This window comes from Rattus norvegicus, chromosome 2, assembly GCF_021556685.1.
Source record: "Rattus norvegicus strain SHRSP/BbbUtx chromosome 2, alternate assembly SHRSP_T2T, whole genome shotgun sequence".
NCBI lineage: Eukaryota > Metazoa > Chordata > Mammalia > Rodentia > Muridae > Rattus > Rattus norvegicus.
The window spans coordinates 42684830-42708680 of NC_141535.1; the positions used below are offsets into that span (position 1 = coordinate 42684830).

General features: G+C 38.7%; 1 protein-coding gene and 1 long non-coding RNA gene across 11 annotated transcripts in view; one reads left to right on the forward strand and one right to left on the reverse strand.

Annotated features, from left to right (window-relative positions):
* Pde4d (phosphodiesterase 4D) overlaps positions 1-23851 on the forward strand; it is a 1511604-nt gene that overhangs the window by 957570 nt on the left and 530183 nt on the right.
* LOC108350210 (uncharacterized) overlaps positions 1-23851 on the reverse strand; it is an 81434-nt gene that overhangs the window by 18417 nt on the left and 39166 nt on the right. The window contains exon 4 of one of the 2 annotated variants that reach the window (XR_015673928.1): positions 4826-7004. The exons of the other annotated variant lie outside the window; for it this stretch is intronic. This is a non-coding gene — a long non-coding RNA (uncharacterized LOC108350210). Of the gene's footprint in view, positions 1-4825; positions 7005-23851 lie in introns of those variants that run through there. 2 annotated transcript variants of the gene reach the window in all.

Genomic DNA, 23851 nt, shown 5'->3' on the forward strand with positions numbered 1-23851 from the left:
AGCATACGTCCTGCCTATCATCCCAACGCTCTCCATGTTCATCCAAATATTAATTTGCTGCAGTTTCAGATGCTTCCCATGGGATGGAATGGGATGCATTCCCCTGCCACATCCTCACATACAATTACTGACACCTTTCTGTGTCACTTAATCGAAGAACTACTAGTTCAGCATGCAGCCATGGGAACCTGATTATTGGATGTATTTCTTCCAGGTTCAGGTTAGAAATGTGGGATGATGTCTTTCAGTTCAAGAAATTAATATTTCCATAAAACGTCCTCATGCAGCAAATGTTTCTAGAACGCTCCCCTCCAATTCTAATTACTGTTATTAAGTTCAGTAAATCCTTTTTTGACAAAGTAATCATTTATATGGTATTTCTGTCCAGTCCTATCTATGTCCCTTAACTGTCAGACGGAGTTACTGACTTACCAGGTGAAATAAAGCATCATCCGTCAGCCCTGTGTTGGGTACGCTTGTGTTTCTGAGTGTCTCCATAATGTAACTTGAAGAACACAATACAGTAAGATCTGAACTTCTTCATGAAAATGAGAATTTTCTGAGCTCCAAGTCATAAAAGTATTGAAGCAATAATATTTATGTTCTGCTGAAAGGTTGGCACCACCTGTCTGACGGCCCAAAGGCTCCAGAGATTGTCCCTGTCGCTTACTAGCATTCCCACAGCCACTCACTGAGGTCAGAAGAAGTCCATGATAAAATTACTCCCCTCTTCCTTAGAAGAGAATTTGAAAAAACTGATTTTTTGGCCGAAAATTAAATATGATATTAAGGGTATTTGCCTATGTTAAAACTTGATAATAAATGCACTATTAATCTGACTTTTATTCTCATTCATCCATTGTTTTTATTAAGTAAATCAATTGCTGGCCAGCATATAAAATGGTGCTTTATAAAAAATTCAACATACTCAGTTGGTCTAGACTTATAGTTGGCTATTTATTTTACACAATTTTTGTTTGCTTTTCTTTTGTTAGCAAGTTCATGGCCTTTGGGGCACTCATAAAATATCAATTGTGGGAAGGTATGAATAGATAGATGCAGTTAACACTTCAAACTGGTAACAGGATGAATCTGTTCCTTAATATTGGCTTATAAAGGCATCATCATAAAACAAACTGTGACTTCTTATGTGTTTAAAATTTTATATGTAAACACATTTAGCATACAAATGTACTTATTTATTTAAAGCAGATTTAAGAGACAAACAGCTTCAAAGAACAGATCTCGACTCAAGGATGCTGAGTCTGTTGAGATTTCCGTGTGTATGTCCAAGTTCACTTAATAAGGGACACTTGTCATGACTGGCTGTGGGTGGTTCAGTTTCCCAGAGATTCAGTCTTTATAGTTATTGCAAAACCACTTCAGCCACTGACTTCCGACCTCCAATCCTTGTCCTGCTAGATATTAAAATGGATTAGTGCAGAGATAACTTGGACCAACCCATGGAAGAGATGAATGAAAAGAGAGTAAATGGTTTGTAAGTGTAAGAGTAGAACTATCTTTTTTCAAATACACAATGAACTTTTCCTATTGACTCATAGACATGATGTGGTCAATTCTACCTTCTTGTGCTACTTTAAGTGGCTTCCATAGACCCTTCTGAAATGTTACTTTGCTTCAGGAATAGTCTACCTGTCTTTATCTTTTGGTTTCTTATCTCAATTTTATAATCTCCTCTCAGGCTATTACCTTCTCTAATAATTTCAAAGTACAGCCTACCGAGATAATTTGTCTAGTTTTTCCTATCAAACTTCCCACTGCTGTCATTCCATTTCCCTCTCCTGGCTGCCCATTACTCTGCCAACCAATTTCAACTGCTTATCTTCATCTCCAAGGCCGTTCACAACTGTGCTCTACTCACGTGGTCTTGACACCTCAGATTCCTCCCACTTTCCCTTCTACATACATTTCCAAAGGACAGCAGCGCTTTGGAGCTGCACACTGACACCACCTTAAACAGCTTTAATCTCCTCCTCACGTCTTCTCATGCAAGAAAGTAATTGGTCTAAAGTCCCAGAGTCACCCAGGTGACATCAGGAAAGTCTTGTTATTTGTGTAAACTATTGAGAGTGGCCTCTGTTCCTTCCCATCACAACCACTTATACATGATTTAATGGAGGTCCTTAAATGCCTGCCATGTGACCAAGTTGTTTCTTCTGTAGTAATAGGTATGTAACAAATCATAGAAACAGTATTTAAGTATCAGTGAGGATTTCTTATCTAAAGACTCCAACTACAGGATTGCCAGAGATGTCTAAGAAAGTACCTAGTCCTTAAATAGACAGTTCAGGAGAGAAGATCAGCACACACAAGACACCCCTTTTCTTTGTTGTGTCGAGAACTTGCTTTTAGGAAAGTATTCTTCAAGCTGACTTGTTCACTTCCAAGTCCTTCCCTTGGTGTAAGACATGGAGTTGGAAACAGTCATCGGAGCAATCTCTGCCTCACTGATACAACTGAATACAGCCGTAATTCCCTTAACTAAACCCTGTGTATCAAGGAGGATGCCTAAATTGCTTTAATATCTCCTCTTGTGGGGGTTCTAAGAATGCCCATACAGATGTCTCAGTCCGTGTCCGACAGTCAATTCACATGTCACTGTCAGATCCAGTGTTCCCTACAGTTACCATGTTTAATCACCTACATTTAAGGCACTTTTTGTAACCTTAAAATAAATCACTAGTTAAGCATCTTTATATTTTAATTTGAACAAAAGCTCATATCCGTGGTCGTCTAACACACATGGCTTGAGGACTATTTATAATTATTATGTAACCGATGTGTGATGGCCATGCTTAATAGGGCGACTTGGAAGAAACTTTCTTCTCTAGCTTAGAGTGAGATGTCACCGGATAGTATTTTTAGAATTTTCACATTGCTCACACATGAGCACTTTTGGAATTGCTCAGTGAGTATGTCTCCTTGCCACTTTGTTCCTTGAAATCTTTGAAGTCAAATGTTTCTTGAAAAATTTGTTTTCTTCCCAACTTGTGACATACGGGAGGGTTGGATCATCACCAACACAATTAAACTTCATTTCTCTTGTCATTCTCCATGAAAATGTGCCATTCCGTTTTGAAAGGGAAATACTTTAGTATGTGTATTTTCCTCTTGGAGAGGTTATGGAGCTCTCTGAGGAGCTAACCTGATCTAGCAAAATAGATTGTGTGTGTGTGTGTGTGTGTGTGTGTGTGTGTGTGTGTGTGTGTGTATAACACACATATGCACAAATAAAATTCACACATAAATTGTTTTTATATTGACATGGGGACCGAGAATCATATACACATTCTCATATTTTACTTTCTTTTGTACTGATGCTTTTCATAAAGTTATATAAAAATAAAATTATGCAAAGAGCTTACATGTTTTATTCACTAATTATTTAAGGGGAATGTATTTCTATGTTAATTTTGATTCAAATATTTACATATATAACATTGGGCCACTTAATGGATGCACTGTAATATAATTTTATGGTATATTTACTTTTCTAAATACTTTCCCTAATATATTTTTGTTTAGAAATATCAAAACTACATTTCTCAATGGAATACATGTTTTAGTGGAGTGCCAATGTGCAGTTTTTTTCAATCTTATTTCTGGCTTTCTTTTGCCTGCATAAATCATATGATAGAATATACAGTCTAAGACAATGATTAATATCTTAAAGAGTAATATGCACATATTGTAGGCATATTTCAGTGGAGGTATATCTGAAAGCATTAATTTCCTTATTTCAAAAAAAAGTTTGTGAATCTCCAGTGTCAAAAATAAACCATGTGTATAAATCATGTACAAAACTGAAATAATATTATGAATTCTATAGTGTATCTACATTGTTATAAAAAGTAACCACCTGTCTTTATCACCTAAAGGAAGAGCTTTGAATAGCACCCTGTTTATATTTGGTTTTATTTTACCTGTACTAGATGAATTATTAATCAAAAATTATCATCTCATTTCTATGGCAACCTTTATCATGTGTGATTCATGGAATATGCTGAATTTAATGAACATTTCCCTTTCTAATTTGAACCTGTGGTTTTTCCAGATTGTGTACATTTTATAGGGAGCTCCAGAGCTTAGCAAGTATCTCAGACCTGTGAAATATGTTTGAGGCACACTCCTAGCTTATAGGTATTTGTAAATATTTGCCCAAGCAAATGTTCAAAGCACATTGCTATATACCAAGAACTCTAATCCTATATATAAAGATTTCTAAAAATATTTCTGGAAAACCTTTTAGACATAATCAACAAACACAAGACAGATCTTGTGAAGGAGAACATAATTGTAACAGTTTCATCTTCTATATTTATTGTTTGGTAATAGGATTTGTTCAGGCTCTATTCCAGGGAGATTTTAAAACTCAAAAATTTCCAAAATTTCTAAATGTCACATTTTTTTGTTTATAATAGATCCATATGGATTTTTGTCACTTAGCTATAATATAATAAGCATTTATTATGTCTCCCACAGCGACTCAAGTAGTTGACAAAAGTATGCATTTGATTTGTGCTATGTGAAGCTTTATATAACTCATGGAGCCCATGTTAAAACAAGGAAAAATTGGTAACAACGTAAATTTTATTAGAATGTAAAAAAAAAATCATAGCAGGCTTGAGATGCTTCATTCTGGTTGAATAGGGCTTAGTAGCATGAGACCCTGCTTTAGTCTTTCTCTCTCTAGTAAAACACATGTGCACACGCGCGCGCGCGCACACACACACACACACACACACACACACACACACCTATGAATTAAAGTTGACATATTCTGCATGATTCAAAATCGGTAAAGTTATTTTTAATTTTTTATTAGTTCTTTGAAAATTTTGTACAGTGTATTTTGGTTCAACCCCTCCCACAACCATTCCCATATTCACTGTCCTTCTCTTCTACCCAATTTTGTCCTTCTTTTTCCTCTTTTGAAAATACACCAAGACCAATTTATGCTGCTCAAATGTTCTTGGATATGTGGTCTTCTGCTGAAGCATGGTCAGAAGTTACAGTTTGAGGAAATTGACTCTATGTCTCTGAGCAGCTAACGATTGCCATTAGTTCCGTTGCTAGGGATTTAATGTCCACTCCCTTTTCTATGTAGGATTTAGTCTGGCTTGGGCTTGGACAGGTCTTGTGTATGCTGTCACAATCTCTGTGAGATCCTATGTGCAGCTGTCCTGTTGTGTGCAGAAGATCGCTTCCTTTTTGTCAATCACTGCCACAGATTCATACATGCTTGCTGCCCTTTCTCCTGCAACTGGAGTCTTGGGAGAAGGAGATGCACTTATATGTTCCATTTAGGACTAAATATTTCCTAGTCTCCTAGCCTAGGAATGTTGACCAATGATAATCACCATATACTTCAAATATAAACTTCTCTGACAAGGGGTAAGATAAGTCATTAAGACTCGGCTTAACCTGTTCTTTGCTTTGCACTGCTCAGTATGACATGCCCTCATGTGGCCACCAAGATCTTCTGATTTGAGTTATGCTATAAATGACAAGACAATAATAAAGGCATGTGAAATACCTGGATAATGTTTATATCAGAATAGAGTATTATTTTGAGTCAAATAAAATAATTAAAACTAAAAAAAGAGCTGGCTTAATAGACATCCATTAAATAAAATAATAGTAATATGCCTCCCAGGGCATGTTATCTTTCCAACTGTAGGTTCTTGGCCTGATGATGGTGCCATGTGGACCACCTTATGGGAGCAGGACATTAATCCAATCAGAAAATAGTTTGTTACTCCCATGATAACAGCGCTACTTGTTGTACAGTTGCCATGTCTTGCCAGATCTTACAGCTCACAGGTTTCACCACTGGGTCAGAGTGCTCATTACTTCCCCTCCCCCACCCCCGGTAACATGCATAGATCCTTCCAGCACTGTAAACACTAGTCAGTAGGGATAACGTTTCCACGTCATCACCAAGTTGATTTCTATACGTCCTGTGATTCAAATTCTGCATCAGGGTCTTACCCTCACGTTCTGGAAGGTGGTCAAGAACCCTGATAATAATCTGTAATGCTTGACAGTGTATTGGACCTCACTGGAAAGCAAATCCAAAAGATGCAACCAATTCTTCTCACTATGCCTTTTACTTGTTAATCTCTGGTGTCTAGAAGGGGCATTGTTGCCCGGTAATGGGGTAGCTACATTTTTAACTCTTTTTCTATAAGTGTATGTATACATTTTAGGGAACGTCTACAGTAGTGGATTTCTCTATGACTTTTTCAAAAGAACATCTTTAGTGTTATTTATCTCTTCTGTATTCTCTCTTCCACCCCGCACTCCCCTCCCCATTCCCGTTTAGCCAGTTTAACCTTTCCCATTCCATTTTCAAACCCTTTTGACCTTATAAATTAATTTGAAAAACTGATTAATATCTCTGAAATACATGTGCTTTTTTAATATGTTGTTTGGTTCTGTAGTTTTGGCTCCTTGTTCTTTGATCATCTCCTGTTTCAACACCATTATTTTTTTTTTCTGTGTTGAGAGTAACAAGACCATACACTCTTTTCCTTAGTAATATTGATTACACCCCAATATTTTATTACAGGCAGTGCAGACAAGTCTGAATTTGTTATTGGTGATACCATGTTCATTCTCAAAATTGTGGCCACATGTCTTGCAGGAAATCTGTCAAATAACTTTCATATTTGTGCTTCATGATTTGGAAGAATTTTCAGAGATGTATACAAAGCCTGATGCTTTAAGTCTTGTTTCTACTCTGTACTACACAGGCTGGTGGTGCCTGGAGCTCTGGGGACATTGATATCACCTTGTTATCTCATTGTTCCTTCAGAAGTGCTTGTGAAAGCTATTCTTGTATCAGGACAGTTAGCAATACGCTAAAGATTTTTAGAGACTGGAAACCACTGAATGGATTTCTTCCATGAAGTAGCAAACACCTCTTTGTCTCATCTTCCAATTAGGCAGTCCCAAAGGACCCCTGTGGTCATCCTAATGCCCTAGAAAATGGTGATAGAAACACAGTAAGTCTTCACACTTTGCTTTTAAACTTCTACAGTTAAAATACCAGTCTTACAGAACTCCCAAAGCATGAAAGAGTCCATGCAGGGGATTACTCTCAATGCCTCTCCTTCCCTGTTTTCACTGTAAATAAACCCCCATCATTGACAAAAGAATTTATAGACCACAGAGAATCTGATTGTCTAATTAAAAACAAAAACAAAAACAAAACAAAACAAAACAAAACAAAACAAAACACCAAAGCAGAAAACAGACCTCTGGTTAGGCAAGGTTTAGGTAAATTTTTCTTAGCGTTCAGCATGGTTTCCCAGGGGCCATTTTTCTGAGTGTTGGCTTAGTCCCCTTTGGTAGCTAACAGCTCACAGTTTGACACTTACATAGATCAGTCACTGCCCAGTAAGGATCTTTTGCAGTGGGAATAAATGGAATTCAACGGGCTTTGACTTTCAGTTGTTTGTGTTTTGTTTTGCGTAGAAGACAAATACCTCTCTCATGAGGAAAATATGAAGGGAAAAAGGAAAATAGTGGAATTATAACGGTTAAATAGAATATGGGGTTGGAGGGCCAGGTAGAGAAGGACAACTCAACACTAAAGACATCTGAAGAGGAGCTGGGGATTTAGCTCAGTGGTAGAGCGCTTACCTAGGAAGCGCAAGGCCCTGGGTTCGGTCCCCAGCTCCGAAAAAAAGAACCAAAAAAAAAAAAAAAGACATCTGAAGAAGCCATCTGAAAACCTACTACTGTAGAAGCTTCCTAAAACATGCACATATACATATGCAAATGGAGTTACCCCACACCAGGGGTACAACACCTCTCCCTGACAACACAGATTACCAAATTAAAAGGCCCCATGGTGGATATAGATGCCTCTTGGTGAGTAGTTGGCAGTGGGTATCATGAGCCCCCAAACAACGTAAACTATTGCCATTGCTCTCAGTTACTCAATGTGACCTGATGGTGATACTCTGTTGTTGACTCACGATAGTAGAATCATAGACGTTAAAGAAACCAAACTGGTACTGAGGTTCCACTCCTGCTGTTGAGCTTTCGGGATTCTGGAACAATGAGATTCACAGGCTACCAGGAGATAAAAATACTCAACAGACTTCTCTTCTGTAAACCCTGTGGATGGGTTACAGTAACAACAGGCTTAGCACAATATGCCTACTGGGGAAATAGTGGCGTGAACATTCATTCTGAGAGTAGCTGATGACTTTCTGACTGGATTGGAAGCCTACTCTGTGAAATGAAATTCACTCCTGGTGCAATTAGCTGGGTCCAAAACCTATGGCTACCTCAATAGTAAGAGAGAATGTAAAACGATTATTTTGCTAAATCAAATAGTAATAAACTGCTCCCTATGTTCTTATCCTTAAATTCATAAATTAGGGCATCTTTACACCTTCATCAGAAAAGCTTTTTGTTTTTTGTTTCTTTGTTTCATTTTGTTTTGTCTTTTATTTTCAATAAACGGTGACTAATACAGTGACCCATGACTGGCCAATATACGGAGAATAAGAGGATATGTATGGAGAGCTCAGCTCAAAATGGGACACCGACAACACACTCCTCCTTACAAGGCTCAGGGGATCAGCTTGAGTTATACAAAAGACTATCATAGCCACGAACAGTGGATGTCTGCAGTGAAACAATAATGCCATTGCACACTTGAAGTCACACAGCCATGACTGCACGGAATGCTTCCGTGTGGGCCCCACCACCAGCTGAGTACCTACTGCAGGTTGATGGCTGCTGGCTGACTGAAGGTGAGATTTCTTGGTGTACGTGGTCCTGAAGAGACTACACATACTCCAGACGATGATCCATGGCCTTACAGGCAGGTCTAAGGGAACTCAATGAGCTTATCAACAGATCACATGAAATTGAGAGGGAATCATGGGAAAGAGAGAGGGAAAGCATTGCAGATGATAGATGGGGGTAGATTAGGGCAATATAGCTTAAAGAATGATACAGTTAAACGAACTGAAAAGTGTGTACCATGAGCCAAAATAGATCATTTCCGAGCAATACCAAGTACCGTATAACTAATTTCTTTCATCATGTGTTCAGCTTGTATCATGTGACTTGTTTCTGATGTTATACTGCCTTGAAATATTCAAAAGCCATTCACTTAACTGAGAACAAGATTGTTATGTTGAGACGACCACTCTGACATGGCCTCAAGCAAATGAAATGCCTTCATTAGCCACCCTGTGGCTACACTGGGTGTTTGGGACCCGAGTACAATCTTGAGGCTTTCTTGGGGTAAATTTTTAAGCACAAAAGTCAAAAAGCGAGGTTAGAACATTTAGGCTTTCTGAGGGCTACAGACCTTGATGATTGGGTCTTTGTTCTCATTTTGGCCCCCATTGTTGCTGGTGTGCTAGGTTCCCTGGGCCTGACTGCTACTCTCATCATAGAGTCAGTTGTATTACGGTCTGGGGACCTGTGACAAGGTCACAGCATCTCTCTGTAGCCTTTCTCCAACATGATATAATGCATCACATAATTTTGCATGGTTAAGTCCTAACAATTACCAACATATTGCTTATTATAAGTATATTCTACCAAAAAAAAAAAAAACCCCACTTGGCTTCTTTCAAGGCACCAAATGGTAATTACGATATTGCAGTGAAGATTCCATACAGTAAGAATATTGAATTGATGTTTGTAATAATTTAGATTTTTCATTACAGTGCTCACTAACCCGAAACTTACATTGCTTCACTGATTAACATACACACACGCACGCACGCATGCACGCACACACACACATCTTTTGTGAAATAATAATTCCATTCACTTTAATAACAGGATATTTTACTTAGAAAGCTGAAATAAATGACGATAAGAACCCTTGACTAAGATTCTACATACACAAGTGTGTTATTTAAATTTTCCTTCACTATAGAAACTTCTAGTGAGCAATACAGAGTGACTGTGGTAACATAATTCTTGGGAAGGAAATCTACAAAGTAGGATGTAGAAGAACTAATTTTGTTACTGTTGCAGCCCACACAATGGGACACCAATAGGCAACAATTGATTCAGAATGTGAGACAGAGAAACTCTAGAAGTCTGGCCTTCCCATCAGTATGACTGCAGATCAATAATACATTACCTAGACCAGGGCAGTGCCAAAAAGCCCCTTGTGTTGGCTGCCTACATACAATTTTACTTCAAATAAGCCACTGGAGAATGGTTAATATAGAAAAGTTTTTTCCATGGGCAGTTTGGGTAACAGCCAGCACTGCTGTAGATGTAGCAGGCCTGCCCGATACAACATATACACTATAACTTGGCTCTCTGACTCTGTGTGTGTGTGTGTGTGTGTGTGTGTGTGTGTGTGTGTGTGTGTGTGTTACTATCCATTTAAGTCCAGGCTTGCTCACTAGAGTCTATCTCATAGGTTACTGCATCTCTGAGAACACATAGTCACTCACCATCCAAAGATGGTAGGCATTGGCAATATTGATCATACCTGCTCTATGACTTTAGGTATTATCAGTGACTGATAATGGTTTAAGAATAAATCGTGACTGAACAGTCACATACTAGAAAAACATTGATCCAATAGGTAAAACCACCATTTTTTTTAGTAACTTCCTACAAAGTCTGTGGGTATTTTGGTAACATCTAAACATCCTTTCTTTTTATTTATGGTTAAAATACAAAGATCTAATTGTAAATGTGTGCTTGCTTGTACCGTGCATACAAGTAGGACTAATTTAAGCATGGCCCTCAGTCCCATCAATCCATTATTCTCTGTGATATTTTCTTTACTAATCTTTCAGACACTCCACTGAAGTGACACTAACATGTTATAAGCCACATGTATTTAAACAATCTGGTAAAATCTGATTCATGTAGACTGTCTGCATTAAGTCTACAAATCCAACTAAAAAACATACCCCAACTGCTCCGTCACACTATCACACTCGTCAGAGGAAACATCGAGACAGAGAACCAGTGTAGATGCGTGTGTACACACACACACACACACACATACACACACAACACACACACACAACACACACACAACACACACACAACACACAATACACACACAACACACTCAACACACACACAACACACAACACACATAACACACACAACACATACAACACACACAACACACAACACACACAACACATACAACACACACACAACACACACACAACACACACACAACACACAACACACACAACACATACACCACACACACCACACACACACCACACACACACACCACACACACACAACACACAACACACACACAAAATACACACACAACACACATACAACACACACACACAAAACACACACACAACACACACACACAAAACACACACACAACACACACACACAAAACACACACACCACACAACACACACACACACACACACACACACTACTATGTGTTCCTATACTCTGGACTACTGTGATCAGGATAATGTCTGCCTGCACTTTCTCTGATTCACCTCAGTATAGGAAGACAGTCTGGTGCTGGGGCTCCTTCCCTGTCCTGTAGCCCAAAGCTTTGCAGACTGTAGGCTGTCCTGCCTACCATAGACTTCTGTTCCTGTTTGTTTTTTTTTCAGTCATTGTGCTGTTGTTTGACATGAAAATTTTCATACATTTTTATAGTTTTGCATGAATATGCCTCTTTTACCTCTTCTTAGAAGAAAATAGAAATGTCCCCTTCAACAAGACTCAATTTTATTATGATCTGCATTTGAGAAGAACATTGCACAGATAAATTATTTTCTACAATTTATATCACATTTTTATGCTTTGACTTTATTTAAGCAGTTTATTAGAGACATTGTTTTGGACTACTATGACAAATCATGAAACGTTAGGGAAGTTCTCATTAGCAAAAAATGTCTTGGGGCTGGAGAGATGGCTCAGTGGTTGAGAGGACTGGCAGTTCTTCCAAAAGGTCTGGGTTCAACTCCAAGCACCCACAGAAGAGTTCACAACTCTCTGTAAGTCCAGTTCCAGAAGATCTGACACCCTCACATGAACATACATGTATGCAAAATATAAATAAAAAAAATAAAATATCTTATAAGACCTTCTTTAACTACAGAATGACTTTCAACATTTTGTAATGTATATATTTTAGATTATTTTATTTGTGTATGTATATCTTAAATTATGTATGGGAAAGTTTATTAAGAATGTAAGCATAGTGTTAAGAAAATAACTTTTTAAATTATGAAAATGGTAGACATTTCTTCGTAAAATGTGTGTGTGCATTTTATTCCTGTCTACAAAGAGAAATATCAAACGTTATATAGTTCTTCTCTAAGAATATAAGTATATACTGTTCAGTTATTTATTTTCCAAGTATTAATCTTCAGAAGTCAAGTTGTTAGGATAATATAATGTGGTTTCAGCCAGAATACAGCAAATACAGAGGCGAATGCCAGCAGCAAACCACTGAACTGAGAATAGGACCCCCGTTGAAGGAATCAGAGAAAGAACTGGAAGAGCTTGAAGGGGCTCGAGACCCCATATGTACAACAATGCCAAGCAACCAGAGCTTCCAGGGACTAAGCCACTACCTAAAGACTATACATGGACTGACCCTGGACTCTGACCTCATAGGTAGCAATGAATATCCTAGTAAGAGCACCAGTGGAAGGGGAAGCCCTTGGTCCTGCCAAGACTGAACCCCCAGTGAACTAGACTGTTGGGGGGAGGGCGGCAATGGGGGGAGGATGGGGAGGGGAACACCCATACAGAAGGGGAGGGGGAGGGATTAGGGGGATGTTTGCCCGGAAACCGGGAAAGGGAATAACACTTGAAATGTATATAAGAAATACTCACGTTAATAAAAAAAAAAAATAATGTGGTTTAGTGATATATGTGTGTGCATGTTCTTCACACACACATTTGGTATATAACTTTTTCCAATATATTAATTATATTACTTCTTAAATCTTTGGTTATGTTGTCTAATAAATGAATAATGTCAATTACCATATCTTGAATTATTTGTATTTCAACCACTTATCACTGTAGGGAGTAATTCTCCCGACTCTAGGCCTTGTCTATTTTCAATTGACCTGGTTATCTCTTGCTCATCTTATTGCTTAAAAAGATTTGGTTGTTTGTTTTTTTGTTTTTGTTTTTTTTTCCATTTCCTGTATGTGTGTCTATGTGAGTGTGTGCACTTGTACATGCACATGAGTGTGGCCCCACACAGGGGCCAGAAGAGGGCAGTCTGCTCTCTGGCTCTGGACTTAGAGGCAGCTGTGAGCTACTTGATTGAACGTTGGAAATGGCACTCAGGACCCTTGGCAGGGCAGCAAGAGTTCCGAAAGACCAAGCCATCTCTCCAGTACCTCTTCCTCATTTTATTTGTGACAGCTCATCTTAGAAATTATGTGTTTCCTAGAATATTTTTCATACTTCTTAATATGCTGTTATATATTTTTTTATTAAAATAAGGTTTGTTTTCAGAAATACAGGAAGGAATTTGATGCACTTATTGGGTCAAACTCTAGTTTCAGAAATATATTGAGCCTTGAGTGGTTTAATGGTTGCTTGCAGAAGGAAGGGATGAGGGTAGGAGCTTCTAAAGGACACAGAGTAAAACGCTGGTGTGTGATGGATTCATCCATCATTTTGCTATTGATAATTTTCTCACTGGTATACATCTGTCAAAACCTGTCATGTTGCACACCTTAAAATATGTATTTTATCTCAATTATGTTTCAGTAATACTATTATTTTTTAAAGTGACATCAAGTATGTAATAAACAGCTTTCAGCTAAAACTAAAAACAGAGTTTGATGGGATTTTTTTTCCTACCTTGGACAGATTTCTCTTGTCACCGTTTCAATAGCTTTCAAAAATAAATTGGGAAGCTGAAGAAAGTCACTCTAACTTTTTGGATTTTAAACAGAAGCAGTAAAACACCTAGTTCTGAATCAGACTCCCTTTCAAAGTCCCCAAATAAATACGACTTCTGAGTAGTATTAGAAAGGATAACCATCTATAAATCTCTGACATTAAAAAACCATGGAATCTGTATAAGAGCAGAATCTGTGTTTCTCAGGTAGACCATTAAATAATGATGTTGATTTTAAGATACATTTTAGAGATGGGAACTAAAGAGATTTCATTCATTTTAATGCAGGAGGTGTTGCTATAATGATTCCCAAAGGCAGTATGCACTAGAATCATACACACACACACACACACACACACACACACACACACACCCCTACCTTAAGCAGCATTAATAGAGGTTAAGGTGACTGGAGAATGCAGTAGAAGGATGTGTTTATTGGCAGAATTGCCAAGGGATAGGGCACAGGCTGTGAGTCAGCCGGTCTCAAGCAGGGGCCCAGCAGGGATCATGCTGTTACCACCACAGGGACTGCTCCTGGGCCTGTGGTGTGCTCAGCTTCCTTAGCAGAAAGGCACTTCTATAATTCTCACAAAATGGTTGGTTAATTAATTGATTGATGTCATGCAGACGGAGGGTAGCGGGAACAACTCTGGCCTTAGAGTCTAAAGGTCAAAATTAAAGCCCCAGAAAATCATCTAGTGTTTTAGAACTTGAGTTTCCCTTAATATTTGCAAATTGTAGACAAAACGTATACTTTCTGAGATTGTAGTAAAAATCAAATATCTCATGCCTGTGGAAACCTTGGTCATACTATAACAGGGCTGGAGATGGAGCCGAATGATAGAATGTTTGCCTAGGACATGCAAAGCCCTGTACATATACATAAACAAGCATAGTAGACACACTAGGAAACACTAGGCATGGCTGTGATGGTGGTGATTCTCTAGTGGGCTCATCAGTTGGTTATTAGTTCCCAGTGATGTGTTTGTTCCGAATGCATGGGGCAGGTTTTGATTCACAGCCCTGAACCCCTGTATTCCAATAATTGCTAGAGTAAGTCTGAAAGATTTTCTATAAGTTTGAGAAGTTAATGATTTGAAACAATACAAACAGAACTCAACAAAGTTCTCACATCAAATATAGTGACTTTGAATGATAACTAAAGACGTGTCTGTCTGTCTGTCTGTCTGTGTGTGTGAGAGACAGAGAGAGAGAGAGAGAGAGAGAGAGAGAGAGAGAGAGAGAGAGAGCTCTCCCCCAAGTGTGTTTAATACAGAAGACAAGAAGATAATGAAGGTTATAAAAGCAAGCACAGTTACGTGCTATGTGAACACAAGTTGTGAAATAAAGCTAGATTTTTATTGCTTGTTTTTCTATGTGAATTTGGGCCTGTCTCTTTCCAAAGATTCTGCATAGCTCTGTCCATGTCCTGCCTGCTGACCATTTACCAGCATGCCTGGGAGGCACCTGGCATTCAGCATATTCAGTTTGAAATTCATTATCTGCTCCCCAGGTGTTTTATCAGAAGCCTGGAGTCAGCCTTGACACTCTCTCCTCAAATCTCCTCTGCCCCATATAGATCAGCCTCCAGTCTGTTTTCATATTGTCCTGTCCCCAAATCTACATTCCTGTGGTACCTGCCAGGGTTCAAGCGATGGGATTTCCAGTGTCTAGTGTCCTTCTCCCCACAAACAGCCCACCCTACAAACTGTCACTGCTAACAACCTTGCTTACAAGCTGCTAATTAGCTTTCCTGAACACAAGACTTTTTCTTCTGCTTGGAACTTAACTTTGCAGGATATTCAGGTAAACCGGTCAGGGTATATGCTTAAAAGCTGGTCACCACAGAGTTCTTTAAAATAGAGGAAAAAAAATATAAACCCTGCCTATCCCAAAAGAGGGCATTAGTTGTATCAATAGACTTTAACATAACTGAAATGACAGCTAAATTCTGTGTTTGATGTTTTCAAGTGATATATAAGGCTGGACATAGTAACTCACACTTGTGTCCCTATCACTCCAGAGGCGACCGTACGTCACCACAAGATAAAGGGCAGCCTGGACCACTCAGGAAGGTCCAGGGTAGCGCATGTAACAGAGTGTAAACTTGCCTCTAAATAAATCCATACATAGATAAATGACTCATTGATCTATATTCAATAATTTGAGAAGTCACGGATAGTGTTAAGGTTTTTCTTTTCAAACTCATGATGATCCTCCTGCCTCAGTCTTTAGAATGCCAGGGTTTCAAACATAAACTATAATGCCTGATTTCCTAGCATTATTGAACAGCGTGCATGACAGACCTTTAAGGAATATATTAGACTATTAAAAGATTTCTAGGTAATGGGATTTAGCAGGATTCTTTCTTCTAATCTGACATCCCCCAAAACAAAAGCCAAGGATTTGTGTGGAACTACTGAACTGGTCTTTAGAAAATATAGTACCTCTGGAGAGAATTCCAGTGAGCCACCGTAACACCATTCCTTAGTACCATAGAGAACTTTGAAATCCAAATTGGAAATCCACCTGTGTTCGAAAGAATAGGCACAAGGGATTCTGGCTAGCCCTATTTGTCTAGTTTCTTATTCAAGGTGTGTGTGTGTGTGTGTGTGTGTGTGTGTGTGTGTGTGTGTGTGTATGTGTGTGTGTGTGTGTGTGTAAAACCCCTGACACAAAAATGTGGGCATTAATTAAAAACAAAACCAAAATTAATAGGCACAAGGGATTCTGGCTAGCCCTATTTGTCTAGTTTCTTATTCAAGGTGTGTGTGTGTGTGTGTGTGTGTGTGTGTGTGTGTGTGTGTGTGTGTGTGTAAAACCCCTGACACAAAAATGTGGGCATTAATTAAAAACAAAACCAAAATTAATCAGCGTAGAAGTCTGGTTTTGAACACAAGGACTAATGATGCTGTAGGAACCAGGGTAAAACAGGGAATATCAATGCCCTGCCACTCACACATTTATTTCTACATCTGTCTCCCAGTTAAGTCTCCTGGTAGGGGTTATTTTTCAGACATCTGTGTTTGCTCACCCACTGACCTTTAAGTAGCAACGATAGAAAATGTTGTCCTTTGAAAGGTGCATTTTTAATTTATCTGTATGGTCTTTCGCTTGCCTGGTGCCTATAGAGGCCAGAACAAGGTGTCATGTCCCCTAGAACTGGAGTTACAACGGTTGTCAGCTTTTACAAGACACTGCCAACTGAATCTAGGTCCTCTGCAAGAGCAATAATTGCTCTTAACTGCTGAACCATCATCTACAGCCCTGAATTCTTTCTTTCTCTCTTCCCTTATTATTTGTTTTTTAAAAATGAAAGGCACATATAGATTTCTTCAGTATCCTGCCAGTCTTTGTTTTCTCATGTTTTCATAGCTTGAGAGACCAGGGCCCAGATTTTGTGTGCACATCTGCAAGAGTACCCACCTGCTACTCTCTGACAGTCACTTTGTAATTTACACACATTTGATGCCGGTTGGAGGGGATAATGATTGCTGTCACAGAAATGACATATATTTGTCCTAACACAGAGTGCTAGAAGCTCCTTGCTACCATTTTACAATAACTCAAATGAAAAGAAATGCCTTAACTATCGCTAGAAAAATATTACTCGTCTAACCCCTCCTCAAATGACTTTCTTTATTATTTCTTTTTGTTCGTTTGCTTGTTTTTTGTTCCCTCTACATCCTCTACAGATACGCATCTCTTTTATACTAAGACATGTATGGCTGGTATGAGAAGGGGCAGTAAAACAAGTTACAGGCCTGTTTTATGAGTCTACATGGCTTTACACAGGGGATGGGGAAGGGCTTATCGGACAAAGTGCTCACTGTGCAAACGCAAGAACCTGAGTTCAAATGCCCAGGACTCACGTAAAATATTCTTGGTGGTATATCTGTAATATCTATACTGGGGGAGTGGAGGGTGGAGACAGAAGGATTACTGGGATCTGTTGACTAGCTAGTCTTGCTAAACTGATGACTTTTCTGGTTTAGGGAGAGATACTGTTCCTCATGGCCCCCTACCAAATATTAGATGGCTTAGAACATATGTGACTCCAGATCCACACCATCCAACACCCACCTTTGTATGCACTCACATGAATGTGCACATACACCTCCAAACATACAAATGCATGGTTACCAAATTAAAATATGTCTGAGAAGAATAAGGCAGGTAACATTAGAGAGAGAAACATCTGATATTTACTTCAGGCCTCCTTGCACACTAACAAGTACATAAGCATAGATACCTGTATATACATGAGCACATAGATCATACATACCCACACAATAAGTAAATAATTTATGTGGATATTTATACATGTATGCTAAATAATTAGTCCTGGGTATGCTTGATATTACTGTGGTGACTTGCCTTATCAAAAACATAGATCTTTGGAATTCACAGCACAGTAGTGCATCAAATTGCTCTACCCCGAATAATATTGAATAATATTTATGCCTTCACTATAAGCTGACTTTTTTGTTAATTTTTATGAATTTATTTAAAAATGATTTTTTATTACAACATGTAGAGAATATACGAGCTTTTATGTACTTCTGGATTTAAAACTTAACCTTTGTCTCTACACACAATAGCAAAGTTAATAATAAAAGAAAGTTGATAATAAAGAAAAAAGAAAGTCAGCTGTTCCTCAAAATCCCCAGTCACTCAGGTAACAGGAAGGTAAAGGTTAAGGACAGAGCTTCTGACCCTGGTCCTTGGTCCTTGGGTCACGTAGATGACTCAGATGTACATGCATGGGTTCCTCTTCTGTAAACTGCTAATAACCATACTGCATGATTGATGACATCACTGAAACAATCCTGCATGGTGCGGGTAAACTGACCGGCATCATGCTAGTATAAACCTCTAATTCACCGGCTACTCTACAATACTCTCCATGATTTCAGGAGAAATGTTTGGTTTGGGGGTTTGAGATTATAGCTCATGCCATGTCCACACGGATAGAAAACGAACAGATAATCAAGTAGGCCTCTTGATTTTTTTTTTCAAATGCAGGATTGTGCAAAAGCTACTTGTATTCATCGGCAACTGGAATTCAAAGTTTGAGATCTGATGGTTCCCTACTGATATCAATGTGCTTTCTGTGGCTACAAGATGCTTCCTCCTGGGTAGCAGCATGAGCCACAGAAACTCCTAGCCTGCAGTACAATCACAGAAAGAAATGGGGGCTGAGATATTCAGTGGGCCAACGGAATTCACTGTAGTTTTCCTTGAAGATATTTTACCTTCTGATGGATTTGCTTGGGAATGGCCCCATCACAAATCAAAGAACACCCAACATGCTACCTAGCACATGGGCAGACATGTTTAGCATCAGCAACTGTTGGATTCTGTGTGTGCGTGCCTGGCATTGGATACTGTTCCTGTCAAAAAAGTTGTGACCTTGCCACTCACCCGACAGATGGCATTGCCTGATTAAAGTCAGGCCATATTTAGACCATTTCTATAAAGGCTTTGTCATTCAGAGAATCATTTCTGCCTACTGGTGTGGTTTCTTTTCAAAGTTAAAACAGGCAAAACTGCTGGGCATCTTCTCAGAATGACTTTTCTGTCCCCTTGTTTTCAGGACAAAGGGGGTTGTATTTTCCTAAGGAGACTTGTCACACTCTCGAAAAAGAAAAACACAATGCACACAATAGTTTAGTAACAATGAAGAGTTTGTCCTAATTAAAAACTACTTCGAACAAGTAGCTGTCTCCTTTTTGAAGACGAAATGCTGTGAATGTCAGCCTGCACGTGTGAAAGAAGCGGAAGGCGGTGGGAGAACCTTGAGTGACTGGTACATAGCACTTTAAATTCATCTAAAATAGACATGGTCTGATTATCACATACATATGCATGTGTTGTTGTGTACATGTGTGTTTGTGTGTGTGCATGTGAATCTATGTGTGGATGTTCACACCTTCCTACGCAGAAATGTATTTATCCTCCTTACCTTCTAGTTGGTGTGATGAAATACTGGATACCCAAAGCAGGTTAGCCAGAGAAAAGGTTTATTTCACTCTACATTTCCAGTTCAGTCCTTCACTGAGGGAGACCAGGGTTGGGAACTCAAAGCAGAAATCTCAATTCAGGACTGCAGGGTAATCACTCTCAGCCAAGAGTTACAGCAGGAAAAATGGAGGATGGTGCTTGATAGCCGAGAATCTAATGTTTCGCTAGCTTTCTTGTCCATTCTTGAACTAACTGCCCAGGGATGATGCTAGCCATGATGGCCTGGGCCCCCTACCTCAATTTATTAATCAAATATTAATCAAATATAATCAAAACAATTGCCATAGACATGTACGCAGGTCAATCTGATCTATAGAGCTTCTTTGTGGAGGCTTTCCTCTCAGATGACTAGGCTGCAAAGGGTTGACAATTAAAACTAAGTAGGACGATATTTACAAATGGGTGATATAAAACACTCAACTAATTTTGAACAAAATGTCAAAGGCATTTCTGCGAAATCTTACACTCTTAACTGAGGCATCATGGTCTTGCTATAAATATATAGCTTAATTTATTTACATGTAAACCTAATTACTTCGTTTAATTGCTCCCTTGTCATTGAATCACAGATGGTTGGATGTAGGAAAGGATAAATTAAAGCAGTCCAAAGGAGCAGAGTTTGGAGGACAGTCATGATTAGGAATTGAGCAGACTGACTTCTGTCTGCACTCTTCCACTTAAGAGTGACATAGCATCAGGCAAAAGGTTCATTGTTTTTCAAACTCGGATTTCCTTTTTCCTTCTTCTATTCCTTCCTTTCTCCTTCCCTCCCTCTCTCCTTCCTTCCTTCTCTTCCCCCATTCTTCTTTATTGAAAATAGATCCTTTTCTCATATAACATATTCAGATTATAGTTTCACCGTCTCCCAGTTCCTCCTTTCCTATCCTCTCTTCTCCTCCCCTCCCCTCCTCTGTGGATACACTTTCTGTGTCTCATTAAAAGAGAACAGGGTCCTAAGAGATATCAACTAAACATGACAATGAAACAAAGATGAAGATAGACACAGCAGCCCAGTAGGAGGGAAAGAGTCCTAAGAGTAAGCCTAAGAGTAAGTTCTAAGACCCTCTCGTTCTCATAGTCAGGAGTTCCGCAAAAATATTTAGCTAATAGCTGTAATACGTATATGTATATCTGATTATATGTTTATAATAATATGTATATGATTACATGTATGTATGTTTATGTGTATGTGTATGATATATGTATGACCTGGTGAAGGACCATGTAAGCCCTGTGCTTTCTGCCTCTGTCTCTGTGAACTTACATGTGCCGTGCTTAGATAATTCAGATGACCGCGTTCGCCACCACCTGCGGCTCTTACAATCTTTTTGCCATCTCTTCCATGGAATTCCCTGAGCTCTGAGGGGAGTAATTTGATGAAGACCTCCAATTTTGATTCTTTCTTCAAGCTATTGTCTGGTTATGAGTCTCTGCATCTGTTCCCATCTGCTGCTAAAGGAAGTCTCTCCAATGATGACTGGTTAAGACCCTGATCTAGGACTATATTAAAGTATCATTAGGAATTATTTTATTGATTACTATTTTAGACCAGTTGCGTTGGTTTTACCACAGATATCTAGGCTATCTAGTCTCTGGTTCTTGGTGTCACACGGTGTCAGGTATTGCTTTCTTCCCATAGAGTAGGCCTTAAGCCAAATAAGGCATTAGTTGGGCACTTCCACAAGTTCTGTTCCACCATGCCCCCAGGGTATTTTGCAGCCAGGACGGGTTGTAGGTCAAGGATTTTGTGAATGGGTTTATGTCCACATTTCTCTTCCAGTAACCTGCAGAGTACCTTCCTCACACCAAAGAGACTACATGGAGTTCTATAAGTTTTTTAGATATTATCCTTAGCAATGGGGCTGTGCTATCAGTGTGTGGAGAGCCACCCTTTGTCTTAGCATCAGTGTGGATTGTTTGGGGATTTCCATGGGACCTCCCTGGCTAACAATCCAATTGAATACAACCTAGGTTAGACGCTGGAAACCTTGCCTGGCTACATAAAATGGCATCTGGGCCTCCTTATTCTCCATTACTAGGAGTCCATAGTGGGTGTACAAGTGTGTACTGCCACCAAATGAGGAAGAAAGGTCCCTTGCTGCATATGCTTACCAGCATGAGCCATCACTTGTCTTACAAACCTTAGCCATTCTGACAGGCATACGGTGGAATCTCATTGTAGTTTAATTTGCATTTTCTTGATGACTAAGGAACACTTCTGTTTCCCAGCCATTTGAGATTTCTCTATTGAGAATTCTGTCTATAGCTGTACCCCATTTTGTAATTGGGTTATAAATGTTAATATCTAGTTTCTTGAGTTCATATATTTTGGATATTAGTCCTGTATCAGATATAAAGTTGGTGAAAATCTTTTTTGCATTTTGTAGGCTGCTGCTTTGGCTGATTGGCATTGTCCTTTGCTTTACAGAAGCTTTTTAGTTTCATGAGGTCCCATTTATTATGTGTTTATCCTAGTGCCGTCACTATTGGTGCTCTGTTTAGAAAATTCTCTCCTGGCCAATGCATTCAAGTCTATTCCCCACTTTCTCTTTTATCAGGTTCAATGATTCTGGTTTATATTGAGGTTTTTGATACACTTGAACTTGGATTTTGTGCAGGGTGATAAATATGGTTCTATTTGCATTCTTCTACATCTACTTTGACCAGCATCATTTATTTAAAATGCTGCCCTTTTTTCCCCGTGTTTATTTCTGACTTCTTTATCAGAAATCAGGTGTCCATACATGTGTAGCTTTCAGTCTGGGTCTTCAATTTGATTCCATTATTTACTTTGATTTCTTCCTTTCCTATTTGTATCCCTTTGATTTCCTTCAGTTGTCCTGTTGTTTTTTACTAAAATTTCAAGTACTATATTGAATAGCTATGAAAAGAATAAACAGCCTTGTCTTGTTGCTGATTCTAGTGGAATTGCTTTGAGTTTCTCTCCATTTAATTTGACCTTGGCTATAGGCTTGCTGTATATTCCCTTTATTGTGTTTAGGTATGTCCCTTGTATGCCTGATCTCTCCAAGACTTTTATCATGAATGAGTGTTGAATTTTGTCAAAGGCCTTTTTTCCATCTAATGTAGTTTTTATCTTTCAGTTTGTTTATACGTTGGATTACATTTACTGGTTTTTATATATTGAACTATCCCTGCATCTCTGGGATGAAGTCTTCTTGATCATGATAGATAATCTTACGTGTTCTTGGATTCAGTTTATTATTTTATTGAGCATTTTTGCATTGTGTTCATAATGAAAATTGGTCTACAATTCTCTTTCTTTGTTGAGTCTTTGTGTGGTTTGGGTATAAGGGTGACTATGGCCTCATAAAATTAATTGGGCAGTATTCCTTCTGTTTATTTTTCTGGAATAACTTGTGAAGTGTTGGCATTAATTCTTCCTTAAAAGTCTGTCAGACTTCTTCATTAAAACTGTGTAGCCATGGTTCTTTTTAGGTTGGGAGACTTTTAATGACTGCTTCTATTTCACTAGGGGTTATGGGTCTATTTGAGTTGTTTATCTAATCTGGATTTAACTTTGGTAACTGGTAACCCATTGAACAAAATTATCCATTTCTTTTCATTTTTTTTTATTTGGTGGAATACAAGTTTTTAATGTATGTTACTACGATTCTCTGGATTTGTATGCTGTCTGTGGTTATACCCCCCTTTTTGATTTTTTTGTCAATTTGGATGTTCCCTCTGTGCCTTTTATTTAGCTATGACAAGGGTTTGTCTATCTTGTTGTTGTTCTTAAATAACCAACTCACTGTTTTATTGACTCTTTGTATTGTTTTCTTTGTTTCTTTTATACATTTGCATCTTGAGTTTGATTATTTCTTGCCATCTACTCACCTAGTGGGTCACTCCTTCTCTTTGTTCTCGAGCTTTCAGGTGTGCTGTGAAGTCACTAGTATGAGATCTCCCTGAATT